Raw genomic sequence first — 23,004 nt, 5'->3', positions numbered from 1 at the left:
CGGAGGCACGGTCACAAGCAAGGGACCAGCACCGCCGTTGTGGAGCGGAGGCTAACAGAAGGCCCCAAGTCACCGGCCATACGGGTGAGCACCACACGGTATACTCAGGGACGTGGGCTACTTCTACCCGCATACAGCAAGGTAGCCAGGAAAGAGTGCAGATAGACAGGGAGGCCTATAACTCCACCTGGCCAGGGGAGATCCTACTTGCTCACAGACTGACCAGGCCCCTGCTGCTAACCAGTACTCCCGGGAGGGTCTGCCTTATAACACCAGTAAAGACCCTGAACTGCACTGCACGGACTCTGAGTTATTCCTGCTGCACTCGTGCACCATCACTCCCATCATTCACACTAACTGCCCTGAGGCTGTACTCCTCCCGTGGGGAGTCATCCCATTCTTAGCTGCACACATAACACTGGCCTCAGCGGTCTGCCATGCAGCGGAGGTCCCCACTGACCGCAATTCACGGGTGGCGTAGTCAGACTATCATCGTACCAATGACCCTGCCTCTGATTTGACCACCCTGGGCACGGACTGGGTCATCGCCACGAGGACTACAACCCCCAGCATTCATCCTAAAAAGGCCCGCTTCCGGGTTCCCCTCAGGCCCAGGGGGCGCGTCACAGCAATTAAGTAAAGGACACAGTGGGGTGCAGTCTTCAAGTATTTACTCACAGTTATTAAGATGCTCCAGGTTACAACTGCCAGATTATAACCGCCCACCGAGTCCTGTGTCCTCCGGGGAAGTGATCCAGCCAACTCTCAGATAACTTGGGTTCTCTTGAACGGGATACCTTTCTGTGTACCTTTCCAGTTCATCTCTCTGCGCTGGCTCGCTCCCTCCTGCCCTGTGCCTCACACACAGTGTCCCGAGCCAGTGACCGCGGGCCTTGTTGGGCCACGTCCTATCAGTCCCCTTTTTCCTATAAGGCCACCTTTTCAGCGAATGTGTGTGGATTTTGGCTACGGCACATGAAGATACCGCAACCTCTGGTTTACTAGCTGAGTCTTGCAGTCCTCCACTATTCTGGGGCCGGTCCCCTACTGCGACCTGATCCTTTCAAGGTCAGCGTGAACTCGGGCGCACGGGTGGACTCTGCACTTTCTGTGCTCCTAGGATCCTCTCTCTCTGGAGCCCTTCTCACTGCTCCTGTATTCTCTCCTCACTCCCCTACTGGACCTCTCTGACTGGGCCACTCTCCTCCACGGTCCTCACTCACTGAACTCCTGCGCCAAGGACCTGAACCAGGAAAATGGACCCTTCTAGAAGTTTCTACCCTTCTTTTATACTCTTCCTTCAGTGCTCCCCTAAATTACTAAATTGGACAGTTCGTGACGCCACCTGTGGAATGCGGCTAAGGGGTGCCGCCGCTGTGGAGCAGTCTTCTGGAGCTGGTGTTATGGCAGCAGGGATGGTGTGGCTCTCCACAGGTAGAGCTAGCTCCAGGGCAGCGTGGGATGTAATGGATGGTGATGCTGGGGAGAGACGGCAGGACGGTCCCGGAGGAAAGATGGACACTCACACGGGGGTAAGCTTCAGTACCTTTACTGGTGATGCTGCAGGCACGGCCCAGGGTACTCCAGGTGAAGGGCGCACTTTTGGACTCTCCCCAGTGAGCGGGTATAGGGCCTCCTGATCCGTTGCTTTCTTCTCTAAGCTTCTGACCTGCCTGGAGCTAGGCCTAGCTTGGTTGCTGTCTCTCTTAACACCTGCTGACCTGGTGGTAGGGCCTTGTCTTTGGAGATCACTCTTCCTGGACTCTGGGACTTCCATGACTCCTAGCCCTGGTACTGTAGCCAGCGTTTGGTAAACCTGGGAACTGTAGTCTTCCAGGGGTTCCAGTGGTTCCTACTGAGTATGAATGTCCCTGTAGGCACGGACCCGGTGTCCGGTATATATATCGTGTGAGCCTGGTATGCTCCTCTGTCCCCTTGCTACTTCTTCCTTCTACTCTTGCCTTCGGCCCACTCAAGACCCTCACTAGGCCTTCACACGTGCTGTAGGCCTTGGCTTGCCTGAGCACTGCAGCCAGCGTGCTGCTCTCTTCACTGCTCTCTGAGCGTCATCACACTCTCTGCTCAACTCTGAGCTGTGTTCCTCTCTGTCTTTGAACACTAAAACTGAGCTGCCTGCCTCCACCCTCCCTTTATATATCCCTATCAGGGCTCCCTCTGTTGGTCTGAGGTGGTAGGTTGGAGATGTGTGAATGTGTGAGGGCCTCTTGTGGAGAAGTCCATCCATGCACCCTTCTGGGTTCTGTGGCACCAATGCGCAGCAGGGCGCCACACTGCCTCCTTACCTGAGAGTGGGGTACCACACCTCTGTCTGAGATGCTGTACCTTTGTGGCAACTGGACCCGCAGGGGCGCCACATATGTCTTTGGAGTGTGGGAGGAAACCGGAATACCCAAAGGAAACCCACGCAAACACAGGGAGAACATGCAAACTCCTTGCAGATGTTGTCCTTGGTGGGATTTGAACCCTGGACCCCAGTATTTAAAGTGCTAACTAGTGAGCCACAGTGCTTCCCCACCTATCTGCCCTATCTGTTAGCCATTAAAAGGTATCAACCACTGAGTATTCTCAAATTGTAATATTTTTCTATCTACTGGCTAATACGATACAAAGTTATATATTTTTCCTGTACTAATATATTATTATTATTATTATTTATTTACATAGCACCATTGATTCCATGGTGCTCTACATGAGAAAAGAGTTTCATACAAAATACAGATATCAGCTATAGTAAATGAACTAAAAATGATATACTGGTAAAGAGGGAAGAGGATCCATTCTTCAGGATGATGGGGAAGTAGACAGTAGTTTGGGGGGTTGCAGCAGCTCTGGTGATGGGGAGGCTGGGTGGTTATTTGCAGGTTGTAAGCTTTCTTAAAGAGATGGGTTTTCAGTAGAGATGAGCGTTGTTCTACTCGAACTGTTCGCCAATCTCAAATTCGAGCTGTTTTGGGCGGTGTTCGAGCCGTTCGGCGAACACGAACAATTTGAGAAAAATTCGGCTGTTCGAGGTTATGTTCGATAACTGTTCGTGCACCAAAATCATAACTGGATTTTTTCTCAGTAATGATGAAAATTAATGTTAATATGCAGTTTGAGTGTACAGCGGGGTGGGGGGAGGGGCAGGGGATGGATCTCTGCAGGAACAATGAAGATCTAAATTTTTTTTTCTCTTTCCCGCATTTACAGTGGGGAGGTGCAATCTGTCAGCATATCAGCAGCGCACACACGGAGCGAAGTGCTTTTTTTCACACAAGCAAGGGCATGTGTCATTGGCAGTGTATGTCACATGTCCTTGCCCTATAAGACCAAGCCATTTTCCCCGTCGCCACCATTTTCTCACTGCTGCAGCTGCGTGTTAGACGGCACCGCTGTTGCTGTGTGCGCTATACCTTGTTAATTTCAAGCCAATTTTCGCACAAATATACAGATAGCTTGGGAGTAGGGAATAGTTGTGATTGCAGTCCTTTTAAGGACTAGGTTACAGCATTTCCTACGACTTTTATCAGGCAGGTCTGTGCTCTTAAATAGATAGGTTGTGGGAGTAAAGACTAATTGTAATTGGAGTCCTTTTCAGGACTAGGTTACATCAGTTCCTATCAGTTTTTGCCAGGCAGGTCTGTGCCAGTGCTGTGCAAGTTTTTTTCACAGCATTTGGCTGAATCTAGCAAAGCTAATCCTTTTTGGCCTATTGCAGAGTGTGTTAGTCAGTGGAGTAGCCTATCTGTGTTGCAAGATATACCACCTGTGTATAGAATACCAATTTTTTTACTGCACCTAGTGAAGTAAAATCTTTTGGGCATAGCATCATTCTATTAGTCCATCTATACAGACCTCCATCAGGTTGCAAACTGAATCTAATTTTTTTCTGCATCTAGCTCTGAAAAAATATTTGGCCTTCTAGCAGTGTGTCGGACTTTCTCTATTAGTCCATCTATACTGACCTCCATCAGGTTGCAAATTCAAAATAATTTTTATCTGCATCTACAGTACCTCTGAAAAAATATTTGGGCTTCTAGCTGTGTGTGGGACTTGTTGTATTAGTCCATCTATACTGACCTCATCAGGTTGCAAACTGAATATATTTTTTTCTGCATCTACCTCTGAAAAAATATTGGGCTTCTAGCTGTGTGTGGGACTTGTTGTATTAGTCCATCTATACTGACCTCCATCAGGTTGCAAACTGAATATATTTTTTTCTGCATCTACCTCTGAAAAAATATTGGGCTTCTAGCTGTGTGTGGGACTTGTTGTATTAGTCCATCTATACTGACCTCCATCAGGTTGCAAACTGAATATAATTTTTTTCTGCATCTAGCTCTGAAAAAATATTTGGCCTTCTAGTAGTGTGTCGGACTTTCTCTATTAGACCATCTATACTGACCTCCATCAGGTTGCAAATTAAAAATAATTTTTATCTGCATCTACAGTACGTCTGAAAAAATATTTGGCCTTCTAGCAGTGTGTCGGACTTTCTCTATTAGTCCATCTATACTGACCTCCATCAGGTTGCAAATTCAAAATAATTTTTATCTGCATCTACAGTACCTCTGAAAAAATATTTGGGCTTCTAGCTATGTGTGGGACTTGTTGTATTAGTCCATCTATACCGACCTCCATCACGTTGCAAACTGAATATATTTTTTTCTGCATCTACCTCTGAAAAAATATTGGGCTTCTAGCTGTGTGTGGGTCTTGTTCTATTAATCCATCTATACAGACCTCCATCAGGTTGCAAACTGAATATAATTTTTTTCTGCATCTAGCTCTGAAAAAATATTTGGCCTTTTAGCAGTGTGTCGGACTTTCTCTATTAGTCCATCTATACTGACCTCCATCAGGTTGCAAATTGAAAATAATTTTTATCTGCATCTACAGTACCTCTGAAATAATATTTGGGCTTCTAGCTGTGTGTGGGACTTGTTGTATTAGTCCATCTATACTGACCTCCATCAGGTTGCAAACTGAATATATTTTTTTCTGCATCTACCTCTGAAAAAATATTGGGCTTCTAGCTGTGTGTGGGACTTGTTGTATTAGTCCATCTATACTGACCTCCATCAGGTTGCAAACTGAATATATTTTTTTCTGCATCTACCTCTGAAAAAATATTGGGCTTCTAGCTGTGTGTGGGACTTGTTGTATTAGTCCATCTATACTGACCTCCATCAGGTTGCAAATTGAATATAATTTTTTTCTGCATCTAACCCAGCCAATAGTTTTGGCCTAATACCACAGTTTGGCCACTCAGCTCTGCTCGGTTACCATCCATTGTTTTTTTGTGCAAACAACTCCAGAGTTGTGAATTAGTTAACCACCAAAATGAGTGGAAAAAGGCCTGCTGCTGGTGGAAAGGGGAATAGGCGTGTTGGGAAGGGGAAAAAAGGTTGTGTCCGTGGGGTAGGTGTTAAAGCAACAGTAACATCTGCAGAAGAAAGACCATCTTCCAGCCAAACTAAAATGTCTACTTCTTTTAGCGGACAATGTGATAAGATCCCTTTCTTACGGCCACGCCAATCGCTACAAATTCCAGATGAGGCACAAAAACAGCAGGTGCTTCAACGGATATCAAGTGCTCCTTTAAGTGGGCTCTCCTCCACATCAACTTCAACATCACAAATACTCCAGTCCTCAAAGGTGTCACCCAAATCGCACTTGCTTCCTCACAGCTCCCAAATCTCCAGCTGCCCGTCTGAGTATGAGGTAGAACAGATGGTTGAGTCTGCAGAGCTGTTTACTCATACTATAGCCTGGGAATCAGAGGTCGACTCCAGTGCTTCTGTGAATCCAGACGAGGAAATGATCTGCACTGATGCCCAGAATCTTTATGAGTCGGATCCAGGACCAGACGCAGAAGGTTCTGACCATAATGTAGACCCTCATTCCCAAACTGTAACTCCTGTTGGTGGAGACAATGAGGAAGACGATGATAAGACTCAAATACCTGATTGGAGCGACAACTTTAGTTTTTTGTCAGGGCAGGAACAGGTTGGCTCTGAGGACGACGGGTGTGATAACACACAGGGTGATGATGATGAGGTTGGAGATCCCACTTACTGTCAACCCACAGTCAGCCAAGAGATGAGGTCAGCAGAGGAGGTGGAGGAAGATGCTAGTGACGACGAGGTCAGGTTGCGCCTTCCTGGACAGAGACGTAGTACTGGAAGCACGTCAACAACTGCATCCTCAAACACAACTCTGCCTCTCACCACAAGTCGTGGTGGCTCTTCAGGTCGCATGGGTGCTAAGCCTTGCATAGCCTGGGCATTTTTTCAGATCGATAAAGATGACCCAACTCGTGTTATCTGTAACATTTGTCAGCAAAAGCTAAGTAGAGGCCAAAAAATACATAGTTTGAGTACTTCATGCATGAACCGGCACATGGACATGAAGCATAAGTTGCAGTGGGAAGCTCAGTGTGCTACAATGCGGCCTAGCCGGCCGGGCCAACCACCGTCTGCCATATCTTGTGCATCCGCGGCCTCTTCATCCTCTGTGACTGGGGGGACAGCAGTCACACCTGTTTTGGGGCGCAGACCTGCCACCTCTTTACCCGCAACAGCCAGCGTGCTTGGCAGGTCATCATTTTCTTTGGAGGTGGTAACACCAGCTGGTGTTGAGCGCTGTCCGACATCGATAGCACCACCTTTGGATCAAGGCAACCTAACATGTCCGCCTGCATCTTCCTCACAGACCGGCAGTTTGCCGGGGACACCCTTATCAACCCCGTCTAAGCACAATAGCCAGCCCTCGGTCCCTCAGATGTGGACAAGTAAAAGACCATTTCCTCCTAGCCATGAGAAAGCTAAGAGGTTGAATTTCACCATCTGCAAGCTCTTGGCTACAGAAATGCTGCCTTTCCGCCTGGTGGACACAGAGGATTTTCGAGACCTTATGTCCGTCGCAGTGCCCCAGTACCAGATGCCCAGTCGGCACTACTTCTCAAAGAAAGGTGTGCCTGCGCTCCACCAGCATGTCGCACACAACATCACCGCTTCTTTGAGAAACTCTGTGTGTGACAGGGTGCATTTCACCACAGACACTTGGACGAGTAGGCATGGACAGGGGCGTTACATGTCGCTGACTGGGCACTGGGTAACTATGGTGACAGTGACGCGCCCCTGGGCCTGTGCTGAGTAGCGTTGCGCATGCGGGAGCCTACCCGGAGCCGGATCTGATAGGGGTAGTAGTCTCGTGGCGGTGACCCGGTCCGTGCCCAGGGAGTCAAGCTGAGTGTCAGTATATTAGCAGTAGATGTAGGACGACTACGCCACCCGTTGAATGCAGCTATGGAGCTGCCGCTGCAGGGCAGACCGCTGAGGCCGGTGGAAGGATGGTGCAGCGTGGATGGTATAACCCCCCAACGGGAGGGGTATGGCCTCAGGGCAGCTGACGTGGATGATGGGGGTAGCAGGAACCACTCAGAGACGATGCGGTGTAGTTCAGGGTCTTTACTGGTGACAAAGATAGACCCTCCCGGAGTACTGGCTAGCGATCGGGGCCTGGTCAGTCTTTGAGCAGATGGGATTCCCCTTGGCCAGGCGGAGTTGTAGGCCTCCCCAACTAATTGTACTCTTCTGGCTTCCTTGCTAGAGGCGGGTAAAGGTAGCCCACGTCCCTGAGTGTACCGTGTGGTGCTCACCCGTATGGCCGGTGACTCGGGGCCTTCTAGTGGCTTCCGCTCCACGACGGCGGTGCTGGTCCCACGCGTGTGACTGTGCCTTCGGGTTTCTTGGCCAGAGGACCTGAAATCCCCTGCCGGGCGGTTTCTGCTGCTGGGTCTGGGTTAATCCCCACAGCCTCGGACTCCGGGTCCGGTGGTAACTCTTCAATCAGGGCGAGCTCTTCAGCTGACAGCCCCTGATTCCTTTTAGCACTGCTCCCACTGAGCTCCTGATCTTTCTTTCCTAAGCTGCTCCTCTTCTTCTCTCTACTCTACTCACTAACCCTGCCTCAGCCCCAGCTTTATATAGGGGAAGTTCTTCCCCTCCCAGGACTGGGCAGGAGGTGTGGCATGCATAGGATTCCTGACCAAGAGACCTCCCACCTGCTCTCAGACATAACATTGCTATTACTGTGGAGACCAGACCCCTGGGGTGCCACAACAGCAGGACAAGGGGCTGCTGTCCAAGTCTTGCCGTCCCCACGAGTTGTGCGTCAATCCTCTTTATGTCAAAGTTCCTCCACTGCTTCTGCCTCCTCAACCTCCTTTCGGTCTTCCACCTGCACCCAAAGCCTGTCTGTTCATGCCACAAGCTTTCTAACTGCGCAGAAGGGATCCTGCACACCTCCTTACTATGCTGGCAGTAGGGCTCAACGTCATCAGGTGGTTTTTACTTTGAAATGTCTGGGAAATGTGAGTCACACAGCTGAGGAGTTGTGGTCAGCTCTGGAGAACCAATTTCATGAATGGTTGTCTCCACTGGACCTGAAACCAGGGAAGGCCGTGTGCGACAATGCTGCAAACCTGGGTGCGGCCCTTCGCCGGGGCAATGTCACACACGTGCCTTGTATGGCTCACGTGTTGAACCTGGTTGTCCAGCAATTTTTAGCCCACTATCCCAGACTAGATGGCCTTCTGCAGAGGGCACGGTCGCTGTGTGCTCACTTCCGCCGTTCGCATCCCGCAGCTCAGCGACTTACATCTCTACAGAAGTCGTTGGGCCTGCCACTTCACCGGCTAAAATGCGATGTGCCTACCCGGTGGAATTCAACTCTGCACATGTTGCAGCGACTGTGGCAGCACCGACAAGCCCTGGTGCAATACGTTCTGACGTATAGCCTGGGCCAACGAGATTCCAAGGTGGGGCAAATCACGCTGGAGGAGTGGTCTCAGATCAGGGACCTATGCACCCTTCTGCACAGTTTTGAAATGGCGACGAAGATGTTTAGTGCTGACGATGCCATTATCAGCATGACTATTCCGGTGATTTACATGCTGGAGCACATGTTAAACAGAATTCGGAGTCAGGTGGTGGCACAAGAGGAGGTGGAGGAAGTAGAGGAGGAGGACTTGTATGCGGAAGGGGTAACATCTGCAAGGTCCAGACGGTCGGCAGCACCAAGGCGGCAGGCATGTGAGGGTGGGGGAGATGGTTTTACCAGGGCGCATGGTAGCAGCCAAACTAGTGAGGAAGGTGCAGGAGCCCAGGAAGAAGTGGAGGACGAACTGATGGAAGACTCATCAGATGAGGGAGACCTTGATCACATTTCTGTTGTGCGAGGTTGGGGGGAGAGGACAGAGGAAGGAAGCATGATTGTTACCTCGCCACCAACACAACAGGGACTTGGTGCTCCTGGATGCGCAACACACATGAGTGCCTTCTTGCTGCACTACCTGCAACATGACCCTCGAATTGTGAGAATTAGAAATAATCCTGACTACTGGGTTGCCACACTGTTAGATCCCCGGTACAAAAGTAAATTTGCAGAAATTATTCCTGCCATAGAAAGGGATGCACGCATGCAGGAGTATCAGCAGAGACTGTTGCAGAATCTTACATGTGCTTTTCCACAAAATACCAGTGGTGCACGTAGTGAATCTCACAGTTCCAACTTGCCAACCGTGGGACCGTCAAGTGTTCAGCACTCAAACCGTAACAGAACCACAGTATCTGCTGGTAACATCAATTTTGCGGAATAATTTCACCACTTTTTTAGCCCATCCTTTGCAAGGCCACAGGAGACAAGAAGTCTGACACATAGTCAACGCCTAGAGACGATGGTACAGGAGTATCTCCAAGTAAACATTGAAGCCACGACTGTGTCACTGGACCCTTGCTCTTTTTGGGCTTCCAATCTGGATAAATGGCCGGAGCTAGCCACTTACGCCTTGGAGATCTTGTCATGCCCCGCAGCCAGCGTTCTGTCTGAACGTGTGTTCAGCGCTGCTGGTGGTGTGCTGACAGATAAGCGCACGCGGCTCTCCACTGATAATGTAGACAGACTCACGTTCATAAAGATGAACAAATCATGGATCCGAAACGACTTTTCTACCCCTGTGTCATTCTGGGGAGAGTAAAAGCTTGATGATTGGTTAAAATCACCCTACCAACCGTTTTAAGCTTTCAAATTACTAATCATGTTTATCTGTATCTTGACTGGAAAATAATTTGGGCTTTGTAGCAGTGTGCAGCACTGATCCTATTAGGCCATCTATAATAAGCTCCACCAGATTTAAAATTAAAAATAATTTTTAGCTGCATCTAGCCCGGAAAATAATTTTGGGGCTCCGAGATGCGCAAGACACATAAGTGCCTTCTTGCTGCACTACCTGCAGCTTGACCCTCATATTGTCAGAATTCGAAGTAATCATGACTACTGGGTTGCCACACTCTTAGATCCCCCAAACTTTTCGATCAACCTTTTCATTTTAATAAAGACCAAAAAAATGGTCATTTTTGAAATTATAAGCATTAGCAGGTTGTTAGAAACTGAAATCAAACAGTTTTCAACTCAAAATTTTATTGTAGGTGATGTTACATTTTCACATAGGACCCCTTGTTCGAAAGGAGCTTCTGAACTCTCTCGTCCATTGAATTTGTCAGGTTTTGGATGGTTTCTGCTTCAATTGTTTTGCATGAGGACAGAATACCCTCCCAGAGCTGTTGCTTAGATGTGAACTGCCTCCCGCCATCATAGACACTCCTTTTAATGATGCTCCAAAGGTTCTGAATGGGGTAGAGGTCAGGGGAGCATGGGGGTCACACCATAAGTTTGTCCCCTTTTATGCCCATATCAGCCAGAGATGCAGATGTTTTATGTGCAGCATGAGATGGTGCATTATCATGCAGAAAAATGATCTTGCTGTGAAATACACGGTTCTTCTTCTTGAACCATGGCAGGAAGTGCTGTTTGAGAAAATCCACATACATTATGGAGTTCATCTTTAGCGCCTTCAGGGATCCTAAAGGGGCCGACAATCTCTCTCCCCATGATTCCAGCCCAAAACATTACTCCACCTCCTCCTTGTTGGCGCTGTAGCCGTGTTTGCGTGGGGTGTCCATCAACCAGCCATCCTCCACTCCATCCATCTGGACCATCGAGCGCTGCACGGCACTCATCCGTGAACAAAACAGTTTTGAAATCAGTCTTCATGTAATGTTTGGCCCACTGGAGCCGTTTCTGCTTGTGTGAAGTGGATAGAGGAGGTCGACAGGATGGCGTATGCACAGCTGCAAACCTCTGAAGGACCCTGCATCTTGTTGTTCGGGGGACGTTGGAGGCACCAGCAGCTTCAAAAACTTGTCTGCTGCTATGACAAGGCTTTCTTGCCGCTGCTCTTTTAACCTGACGTAATTGCCTGTAGGAAAGAGTCCTCAATTTGCCCTTATCAGCACGCACACGTGTGTACTGTGAATCAGCTACATACTTCTTGATTGCCAAGACACTTCATCCTGATCATCGCACAATGTTGATTGTAGTCATGCCTTGACCTAAACACTCCACAATTTGTTGCTTCTCAGCAGCCGACACATCCTTTTTCTTTCCCATTTTGGCAGAAAATGTAGGCTGCTTAATAATGTGAGAGAGCCTTCTTAAGTAGTCTTGCCTTTCATTGGACACACCTGCCAAACTAATTAGCACAGGTGTCTGCAATTGCTTACAGTGATATAAAGAGCCCTGACACACATCACCATCAATGAGTTTAACTGACAAACAAACAAATTCTTCCCTTATCACTCCTAAACACTTTTTGCATAATAATTTGGAACGCAGTGTACATGTGCTTTTCCACAAAACACCAGTGGTTCACGTAGTGAATCTTACAGTTCTAACTTGCCAACCGTGGTCTGTATGGAATTGTTCAATAAAGGGCCCAAAATTAAGATAACATAGATGGGAGAGGTCTCTATGAATAGGAATTCCTAAGTATTTGATACTCTGTGAGGGCCAGGCAAAGGGAAAGCTGGACTGGATGGAATCCTATATGGATTTGGGGAGGGAGACATCGAGGGCCTCAGACTTCGCTGCATTGATTTTAAAATTTTACCATGTAACAAAGTGATCTATTTCAGCCATAACAGCAGGGATGGATATATGTGATTGAGTGATATATACTAGGACATCATCAGCAAATAGAGAGCACTTGTACTCGGTGCCTCCCACCTCAATCCACCTAATATTGGGGTTATGGCGAATTGATGAGAGCAGGTGCTCCGTCACTAGGATGTATAAGAGAGGGGACAGAGGACATCCCTGCCTTGTCCCATTGGTGATTGTGAAAGGTGATGAAAATGTTCTGACGCACCCCCTGGGCCTTGGGACACCCGGAGCCGGACCCTTTTTGGTGGATGCTGGTGGTTGTAGTCTTCGTGGCGGCGACCCGGTTCCGTGGCTCAGGGCGGTCAAACCAGTGGCGGAACTATTTATGTCGTTTTGATGTTTAAATGTCCGACTACGCCACCCGTGGATTGCGGTCAGAGTGAACCGCCGCTACAGGGCAGACCGCTGAGGCTGGTGTTGTGGGTGCAGCAGAGCGTAGCATAACTCCCCACGGGAGGAGTATAGCCTCAGGGCAGTGTATGCGGAGGATGGGGGTGATGGTGCAGGGCAGCAGCAGTAACGACACGGAGTCAGTGATGCAGTCCAGGGCCTTTACTCACAGTTCTTATTATCCAGACCACGTCTGCAGGTAACGGCTGCCCACGTCGTACTGTGCTCACCAGGTGAGGGGCTCAGACAACTCCCAGATAACTTTGGAGCACTTCACAGGACCCCCTTTGTGTGTCCTTTGTCTGGCCTTTCTTACCAACACTTCTGTCCGGCTGCCTCGGGCCTCCTCTTGGTAAACTTGGCGCCAGTTTCCCTGACCCTATGTGGTGCCTTCCTAGCGGGTGTAGCGAGGGGCTGCGCCACATAAAATGTCAGAGCCTCCGGTTTCTAGCTGAGGGTCGTTTCCTGCCTCCACTAGTTCGGGGACCGGTCTCCCCCTTTGGCCTGACCCCTCCACGCAGGTGGATTCGGGCGTGCGGTGGCGACTCGCCCGTCCGCACCCCTGGGATCCCTTCATTCCTCGTTCCTGGAGCCTTCTCCGCTCCTCTTCCTTCCTTCTCCCTCTTCCAGGCCTGGGCCTCTGTTACTAGGCCCGCCTCCGGAGCAGAGGTCATGCAGAGCCCCTGCTCCCTGCCACTTCTGCTCAGACTTCTCTGCACTGAACTAAGATGGTGCCCACCTTTTATACTCCCTTCTCAATGCACCCAGGAACTGCTTCCTCCCTGCTCCTGCACTACAGGGTTCCCCTTCCTCAGTGTTCCCTCCCCCCACTCCAGCCAGGGACAGGTACTGTCGTGCCCATCTCAGGGGCATATTGGTCGCCCTGCCCCACGGCAATGTGGTGTAATGCATGCAGGTGTCGGGTCCTGATCCACACTCCATCCTTACCTGAGAGTGAGATATCACACCTCTGGGTGAGGTGCAATACGTCTGTAGCAACCGAGCCCTCAGGGTGCTACAGTTCCATTTATCTTCAGCCTAGGTGACGTATTGCGATACAGGGCCGTGATTTTGGCTATAAAAGGGTCCCCTAGACCCCTACCCCAAGCTTTTTAAGAGAATCATATATGGCGTGCCAGGAGACTCTATGGAATGCTTTCTCAGCATCCAACGAGAGTATCTAATTACAAATTTTTAACTGCATCTAGCCCAGGAAATACTTTGTGCCTAGTAGCAGTGTCTGCTAGTCAGCGGATTATCCCGGCTGTTAAGCAAGCTACACCACCTGTAGTTTAGACACTTAATTTTTTCAAAGGAAATGCTTCGGGACCATGGGATACTTAGTGAAGAGCATCAGGAGGCACCCCAAGGCATAGGGGCTGGGACTGGCAGTAGGATGCCTTGCGGTGGACAGCCGAGCTCGATCCTTATAAAAGCTTTTTAACTGCAGCAGCTTTAGTGGACGCTACTGGAGCTGGAATTACCGCGGCTGCTGGCATGAGACTTGCCCTCCAATAGATCCTTGTAAATGGATTTAAAGTGTATTCATTCAAATTAGAGAGACAATTTAAATTAAAAAGCTTAGAGCTGCCTCCACCACAGGGGGGCTCGCTCGACCCACCAGCGGACAGGCACCAGTATTGGGAGAGGGGGGCTGGCCGTCAGGGTTCACCGCGGCTCTGGCACAAACCCGGCGACACGGAGGTGGCACGGGCAGGAGCGGACTGGCCGTGTCGGCTTCTCACTTTTTGGATTTTAGAAGGGCATGACATGCCTATATCTGTGTCTCCCCCTCCTTTTACTCCTCCACCTCTTTTATTTTCGCATGACTATATGTACTTGTCACTTTTCCATGTGTTAGTTATGTCTTCTGAGCAGTTTGTCAGCTTTTGGACACCTTTGAAGGTGTTTTCTATGTGTTTCTATGTGTTTTTGTTTGCCTGCCATTGGTTTTAACGGTGTTCGAAGGTGTTCGACGAACAGTTCGACGAACAGTTCGGCGAACACACGGGTGTTCGACGAACCGAACCGAACTCGAACACTACGGGGGTGGCTCAACACTAGTTTTCAGGTTCTGTCTGAAGGATCCAAATGTGATGGCTAATTGGATGTGTTGAGGCACAGAATTCCAGAAGATGGGGGATATTCAGGAGTCAGGAGAAGTCTTGGAGGTGATTGAGTGAGGAACGAATAAGTGTGAAGGAGAGGTGGAGGTATTGGGAGGACCGGAAATTACGTGAGGGAAGATATCGGGAGATTAGTTTGAAGATGTATGGAGGAGAAAGGTTATGGATGGCTTTGTAGGTCAGTGTTAGTAGTTTTTTTGCTTGTCACACACATCCTGTGTCTTCCACCACTCATTGCTTGCATTTCTGTACCTCCCCCTGTCAGCTCCTATCTTTTGCGTTCCAGGGTGGGGCACATCTTACTGATGAGTTGTGGCCTGGGACACATGCGTTCCAGGGTAGAGCGCATCTTACTGGTGTGTTCCAGCCTGGGACACATGCCGTTGCCGCTTCCACCTCCTCGTGATGCGCTCTAATGGAGGCGAGCCACGCAGACCGGAAGTGACGCTGCTTCTCGTCATGCATGACGCTGCTCTTCCAAATCTTCTTCATTTACACACCGGTTCCCCATTCCTCTAAGTGGCACCACATATATTTAAATAGCCACATGGCCCCACATACTTTATCCCTCGTTAAAGTCCCTCTTCTGGCGAAACGCACGTTGGGACCTAGGCTGCGTGGACACCACTGTATTTGCCTCTTGCGGTATCTACTTCATTTCTTCCATTCTACGGTACCATTATGCATTGTCACTTTAATACATAGCTACCTTAATTATTATATCTTACACTCTGTTATTGCTAACATGCACGATCACTTTAGCAGTCTCTTGGCACTTTAGCTCATGTACTTTGAGTTTGATACTGTGACACCATTTGTCTTTTTTTTGCTTGCAACCTGCATTGCCACTCCAATAGCACATTGCCACTTTATTATATATTTATATATATTTATTGTTTATCAACTATCCTGGTCTCTCTTTTCTTTATGCACTGTCACTTTAACAGTGCTAATTGCACCTGTTTTTATACATCTTGCACCCTATGGACCATTTGTTGTGCTAGTCATATTAGACCCCATATTATATATACTTACTAATCACTGTTACATTTACTATTTTTTAGTGTCCTAGGGGCTATGTGTATGCAGGACTTTTACTAGGCTGTGGTGGCACACTTAATTATTTAATTCTTGGAGTAGTATTTGCACATGTATCAGTGTGCACCAGTTTTTGACTGCAACCAGCACTGTGGCATATATTTTTCTGTCTATCTGCCTTGCTTTTCCACCTGTTATTTTTATCCTTGCTTTTATTTTAATTTGATAATCGATAAACTATAATTTTAATTGTACATTATTGTGTTGTATAGTTTCTTGTAGGTATATTGTAATATGATACAAAGATATATATTTTTCCTGCACTAATATATTATTATTATTATTTATTTACATAGCACCATTGATTCCATGGTGCTGTACATAAGAAGGGGTTACATACAAAATACAGATATCACTTACAGTAAACGAACTAACAATGATAGACTGGTACAGAGGGAAGAGGACCCTGCCCTTGCGGGCTTACATTCTACAGGATGATGGGGAAGTAGACAGTAGTTTGGGGAGTTACAGCAGCTCTGGTGATGGGGAGGCAGGGTGGTTATTTTCAGGTTGTAAGCTTTCTTAAAGAGATGGGTTTTCAGGTTGTCTGAAGGATCCAAATGTGATGGCTAATTGGATGTGTTGAGGCACAGAATTCCAGAAGACAGGGGATATTCAGGAGATGTCTTGGAGGTGAGTGGGTGAGGAACGAATAAGTGTGGAGGAGAGGAGGAGGTATTGGGAAGGCCGGAGATTACGTGAGGGAAGATATCGAGAGATTGATTCGAAGATGTATGGAGGAGAAAGTTTATAGACGGCTTTGTAGGTCAGTGTGAGTAGTTTGATTTGGATACGCTGGGGTATTGGGAGCCAGTGAAAGGATTTGCAAGGGGGAGTAGCAGAGGAGTAGCGAGGAGAGAGATGAACTAGTCGGGCAGCAGAGTTAAGGATGGACTGGAGAGGTGCAAGAATATTAGCAGGTAGGCTACAGAGGAGGATGTTGCAATAGTTGAGGCGGGAGATGATGAGGGCATGCACAAGCAGTTTAGTTGATTAAGGGTTGATGAAAGAACAGATTCTGGAAATATTTTTGAGCTGGAGGCAACAGGAGGTGGCGAGAGCTTGGATGTGTGGTTTGAAGGACAGGGCAGAGTCAATGGTTACTCCAAGGCAGCTAATTTCCGGTACAGGGGAAAGCATGATGTAATTTATTATCATAGATAGATCAGGTGGGGAAGATATGTGAGATGGAGGAAAGATAATGAGTTCAGATTTTTCCACATTGAGCTTGAGGAAGTGAGAGAAGAAGGAGGATATAGCTGATAGACACGCAAGGATTCAGGACAGCAGAGAGGTGATGTCTGGGCCAGAGAGGTAGACCTGAGTGTCATCAGCATATAGATGGTACTGGAAGCCATGGGATTTTATGAGTTGTCTCAGGCCAAGGGTATAGAAGGAGAAGAGTAGGGGTCCTAGGACGGAACCTTGAGAGACTCCAACAGAGAGAGGGCAGGATGAGGATGTAGTGTGAGAGTGAGATATGCTAAATCTGCAGTTGGAAAAGTATGAGCAGATCCAAGATAGGGCAAGGTCATTGATGCCAAAAGAAGAGAGGATTTGTAGTAGGAGGCGGTGGTCAACTGTGTCAAAGGCAGAGGACAGGTCAAGAAGGAGGAGTATAGAGAATTGTCTGTTAGCTTTGGCTGTAAGTAAGTCAATAGTAATTTTAGTCAGAGCAGTTTCTGTAGAATGGTGGGGACGGAAGCCAAATTGTCAGTTGTCGAAGAGAGAGTTAGATGAGAGGTGAGAGGAAAGTTCAGCGTGAACATGTTGCTCAATTAGTTTTGAGGAAAATGGGAGCAGCGATATGGGGCAATAGCTGGAGAAAGCGGTTGGGTCAAGGGATGGATTTTTGAGGATGGGAGTGATTGTGGCATATTTGAAAGCAGAGAGCAAGGTTCCAGATGTTAGTGATCAGTTGAAAAGATGAATTAGGGATGGGTTGAATGTGGGGGTGAGGTTGGGGAGGAGGTGGGATGGGGTCAATTGCACAAGTGGTGAGATTCGGTTTGGAGAGGAGGCAAGTAAGCTCTTCTTCACTGATGTTGGAGAGGGAGGTTATAGGGGAAGGGCATTGGTCTGGCAAACAAATGGGTTGTGGTGGTCGAACATTAAAGACTTGCCTTGTTTGGTCGAGCTTGTTTTTGAAGTATATGGCAAAGTCCTCAGCAGAGATAAGGGAGGTCGGGGGGGTTGGGGGGCAGTGGAGGATGGTGGAGGGAGTTAAAAGTGTTGAATAACTGTTTGGGGTTGAAGGATAAGGAAGTTTGTAAAGTAGACCTGTTTAGCAGAGGTGAGGGCTGATTTGAATGCGAGTGTTGCTTATTTGAATGCAGTGAAGTCATCTTCCACATGTGTTTTCTTCCAACGTCACTCCTCAACCCTGGATGCTTGTGACGCGCCCCCTGGGCCAGTGCTGTAGTGCGGCGCGCGTGCGCGCGGGGAATACCCGGAGCCGGATCCGATGGGGGTAGTAGTCTTCGTGTGGCGGTGACCCGGTCCGTGCCCAGGGTGGTCAAACTAAGTGGCAGTTACTGGTATGATGGTATTAGTGTCCGACTACGCCACCCGTTGAATGCGGCTATGAAGCCGCCGCTGCAGGGCAGTCCGCTGAGGCCGGTGGTACGGATGTGCAGCGTGGATGGTATAACCCCCAACGGGAGGGGTATGGCCTCAGGGCAGAGGATGAGGTTGATGTTGGGAGTAATGGTGTGGATGTCCCAGCACTAATGGTGCGACAAGGAAGCACGGAGACGCGAGGGTACAGTTCAGGGTCTTTACTGATGGTACAAGGCAAATTCCCCCCGGGAGTACTGGCTAGTAGTTGGGGCCTGGTTAGTCTGCGAGTAAGCCGGAGTTCCCCTGGCCAGGTGGAGTTGTAGGCCTTCCCGTTAGTCTGTACCCTTCCTGGCTACCCTGCTTTCGGCGGTTACAAGTAGCCCACGTCCCTGGGTATACCGTGTGGTGCTCACCCGTATGGCTGGTGACCTTGGGCCTCCTGTTAGCCTCCGCTCTGGGATGGCGGTGCTGGTCCCTTCGTTGTGACTGAGCCTCCGGGCTTTTATGGCCAGAGGACCTGGAATCCCCTGCCGGATGGATTCTGCTGCTGGGTATATCTTAGTCCCCACAGCCTCGGACTCCTGTGTCCGGTTTTAGTACCTTCTCCCAGGGCGAGCTCTGCACAGCTCCAGCCCCTGGCGCTTCTCCTTGGCTCCTACAGAGCTCCTGAGGTCTATCTGTCCCTGTTTCTGCGTGTCCAGACCAGACTCCGTCTCTGTCTGGAACTCCTCTCCCTTAACCCTGCCTCAGCCCCAGTTTATGTAGGGGAAGTTCTTCCCCTCCCAGGACTGGGCAGGAGGTGTGGCATGCTTAGGATTCCTGCCCAGGAGACCTCCCACCTGCTCACAGACGTAATATTGCTATTACTGTGGAAACCAGACCCCTGGGGTGCCACATTCCCCCCTAGTGAAATTTAGTACTCCCGGACTAAACATATTTTTGAAAACATAACAGGGTATAAACAATAACAATTAAATACATGAGATGGTCACGGCGTGTCCGTAACCGGAAAGCAATAAGGGTGTCCATTTCACCAAAGAACAGGGAGCTGTAACCAGGTAGGGGTCTGTCCTGCCCCGAGTCTTTAACAGTCTTTAGTCCATTCCTGGGTTACGCTCCAAACATATTTACAACAGAGTTCCGGTTACTCATTGTCCATAACCTGTCAGTCCATATAAAGAAATCTGTAACTGAAAAACATAATTAGCAACGGCTACAACAAAACAGGTAAACATAAAATAGTTAAAGCAATTAGCCAACTTAGATTCTCCAACGTACGGGCATCTGGCCTCTGGTAACACTAGTGGACCTACGGAGCTCACTCACTGGTCCTGCACTACAGGGTGTAGGAGGTGTTATGGGCAAGCTGGGCAGCTTTCTGCGCACTCTTTGGCTCACTAGGGGCACGGCAGGCTCACTACTAGCAGAGGGTTGATCCTCCTGTACTGCTGGTGTGGACTCTTCTGCCTCTTGGGCCGGCTGCTCTTCCAGCTCTTTCGGTTCCTCTGTAGGCACTTGCGGGGCTGGCTTGGGAAAGGTGAGGACGGGTACCACGACAGCACCGTTTACTTGTGTCCAAGACCGGGGGAAGTCTCCGAGTACAGTCCTGATCATTTCTTCCCTTTCCTCTGCGGGTCGAGGGTTTTCTTGATCTTCTTCTTCAGGGTTTTGCAGCTGCTCGGGACACTTCTTCAGGTGGTCTCTGGAGACAACGGCTGTGGTTTCTCCTCCATCCTTACTGATCACGCAAATCTTTGGGTTCTCATGGCTTGATGGCAGTACGGTGTACAGGTCCTTCTCCCACTGGTCGTCCAACTTGTGGAGCCGTCTTTTCCTCTTCAAGACCTGCTCTCCAGGTACCAGGGGAACAGCGGGAGCATACTGATTATAAGCCCTCTCTTGCCTTTCTCTAGCTTGAGACAGACTTCGCTCCACGCTCTCCTGCACTTTCCGATACTGCTGCTGCCGCCCTGTATCCCAGTCTGCCTCTGGCGAGGTGTCCTCGGGCGTCAGGACTCCCATATCCAGGTCGATAGGCAGCTTACCAGGTCTCGCTCTCATTAGGTAAGCCGGGGTACAGTTGGTAGAACCTACAGGGATGTGGTTGTATAGGTCCACCAGATCAGGCAGCTTCTCAGGCCACATACTGCGTTCTTCCAGGGGCAATGTTTTCAGGAGGTCTATCACCACCTGGTTCATCTTCTCGCAGAGTCCATTGGTTTGAGGGTGATAGGGCGTTGTTCTTATCTTCGTGCAGCCATACAGGTTGCAGAACTCCTGGAAGACTTCCGCTTCGAAGGCTGGCCCTTGGTCTGTCAGCACTTGGTCCGGGTACCCGTGTGGACAGCAGAAGTGTTGCTGGAAGGCTCTAGCTGCTGTTTGAGCCGTTAAGTCCTTGACCGGGACCACCACCAGGAACCGGGAGTAATGATCTACGATTGTGAGGGCGTAGACATACCCAGATCTGCTTGGAGCCAGTTTCACATGGTCCAGGGCTACCAGTTCCAGTGGCTGTCGGGTGATGATGGGCTGCAAGGGAGTCTTCTGGCTGGCACGGTCCTTCCTTCTTAGGTGGCACGGTCCACAGTCTCTGCACCACCTCTCGATGGCTCCTCTCATGCCTACCCAGTAGAACCGTTCACGCAATAAGAACTCCAGCTTCTTCCACCCGAAATGTCCTGCTCTGTTGTGGTACGCCTCCAGAATCATAGCCGCGTCTCGTCTGGGGACCACTACCTGCCAGGTCAACTCATGCGTTCGAGAGTTAACCATTCTCCGGCACAACTTCTCCCTGTAGAGGAACAGCCTACTTTTCTCCTTCCACAGTTGCTTAGTCTCCTCTGGGGCGTCTGGGTCCAGACTGGCATCGGCTTGGGTCAGCATTTCCTTCACCAGGCGGACTGCAGGATCACTGTCTTGCGTCTCCACCCAGTTGTAGTGGGGCAAGGGATTGAACATCGCGGAGCACCTGTCCTTCACACGACTGGAATACAGGGTAATCCAATGACGGTGGAACGCAGGGAGCTCAACTTCTTCCAGATCTTCTGGATCTTCCCCTACGTCCGGTAAGTTCGGCATTCTAGACAGGGCATCCGCGTTGGCATTGGAGCGTCCTGCCCGGTATTTGATGGTGAATTCAAAGTTGGACAGGCGAGCCATCCATCTCTGTTCCAGAGCACCGAGCCTTGCAGTGTCCAGGTGTGTCAACGGGTTGTTATCCGTGTACACGATGAATTTGGAGGAGGCAAGGTAATGCTTGAAACGTTCGGTCACTGCCCACACTACTGCCAGGAACTCCAGCTTGAATGAGCTATAATTCTCAGGGTTCCTCTCGGTGGGTCGTAGCTTTCGGCTAGCGTAAGCGATTACCCGTTCTTTTCCTTGCTGGATCTGGGACAGCACGGCTCCTAGCCCGATGTTGCTTGCGTCCGTGTGGAGGATAAAGGGCTGGCTGTAGTCTGGATATGCCAGGATTTCATCCCCCGTGAGGGCCATCTTCAGCTGGCAAAAGGACTCCTCTTCCAGCTTTTCCCACCTGAAGGGCGGCTTCTGGTTTTTGGCTTTTCGAGATTGACCTATCAGGAGGTCCTGCATAGGGGCTGCCATTTTGGTGAAACTGGGAATGAATCTTCGGTAGTAGCCTACCAACCCGAGGAACTGCCGCACTTCCTTTATGCTGGAGGGTCTTGGCCAGTCCTTAATCACGGTGATCTTATCAGGGTCAGGAGCCACTCCGTCAGCACTCACCACGTGTCCCAGGTATTGCGCCTTTGGTTTCAGTAGGTGACACTTGGAGGGTTTCACCTTTAGGCCGTAGTTTGCCAGAGCTTCGAACACTTCTGCCAGGTGTTTCAGGTGGTCCTCGTAGGTCTTGGAATAGACGATGACATCGTCCAGGTATAACAGGACCGTCTCGAAGTTCCGGTGTCCCAGACAGCATTCCATCAACCGTTGGAAGGTTCCTGGTGCGTTGCAGAGCCCGAACGGCATACAGTTAAATTCGCTGAGACCCATCGGGGTGGTGAATGCGGTCTTCTCCCAGTCTGCCTCTGCTACAGGAACCTGCCAGTACCCGCTAGTAAGATCCAAAGTAGAGAAGAAGTTAGCAGATTTTAATGCAGCTAAGGACTCTTCTATCCTTGGTAACGGGTACGCATCTTTGTGTGTGATACGGTTGACCTTCCTGTAGTCTACACACATTCTCATAGTGTTGTCCTTCTTTTTCACTAAGACTAGTGGAGCTGCCCAGGGGCTACAGCTGTCCCTGATTACCCCAGCCTCCTTCATGTCTCTAAGCATCCCCTTGGCGTGTTGGTAGTGTGCAGGGGGTACGGGTCGGTATCTCTCCTTTATGGGAGGATGGTCTCCCGTGGGGATGTGGTGTTCTACCCCCTTTACTCGCCCGAAGTCTAACGGGTGTTTACTAAACACTCTCTCGTACTCTTGAACCACCCGATAGACTCCTTGTTTCTGGTGTGAGGGAGTGGAGTCAGTACCCAGATGTAGTTGCTGACACCAGTCCTCCATTGGTTTCTTAGAGCCGTTACCTTCCTCTGGTTGAGATGGAGGCAAGGGTTCCACGGCCTGTACAGAATTCTGGTTTATGGTGAACAATTTAGCTAGCGTGGCATACCGGGGCAGGTGTACTTCTCTCTCACCGATATTTATGATGCGAACGGGCACCCTCCCATGGCGTACATCGACCACCCCCCGTGCTGTCAAAATGGTGGGCCTACTGTCTGAGTAGACGGGTTCTACCATTGCT

The sequence above is a fragment of the Phyllobates terribilis genome, unplaced genomic scaffold (genome assembly GCF_046119375.1).
Source record: "Phyllobates terribilis strain yellow unplaced genomic scaffold, ASM4611937v1 Scaffold_10__3_contigs__length_209671492, whole genome shotgun sequence".
Taxonomy (NCBI): domain Eukaryota; kingdom Metazoa; phylum Chordata; class Amphibia; order Anura; family Dendrobatidae; genus Phyllobates; species Phyllobates terribilis.
Note: the sequence above shows the minus strand (reverse complement) of the source record.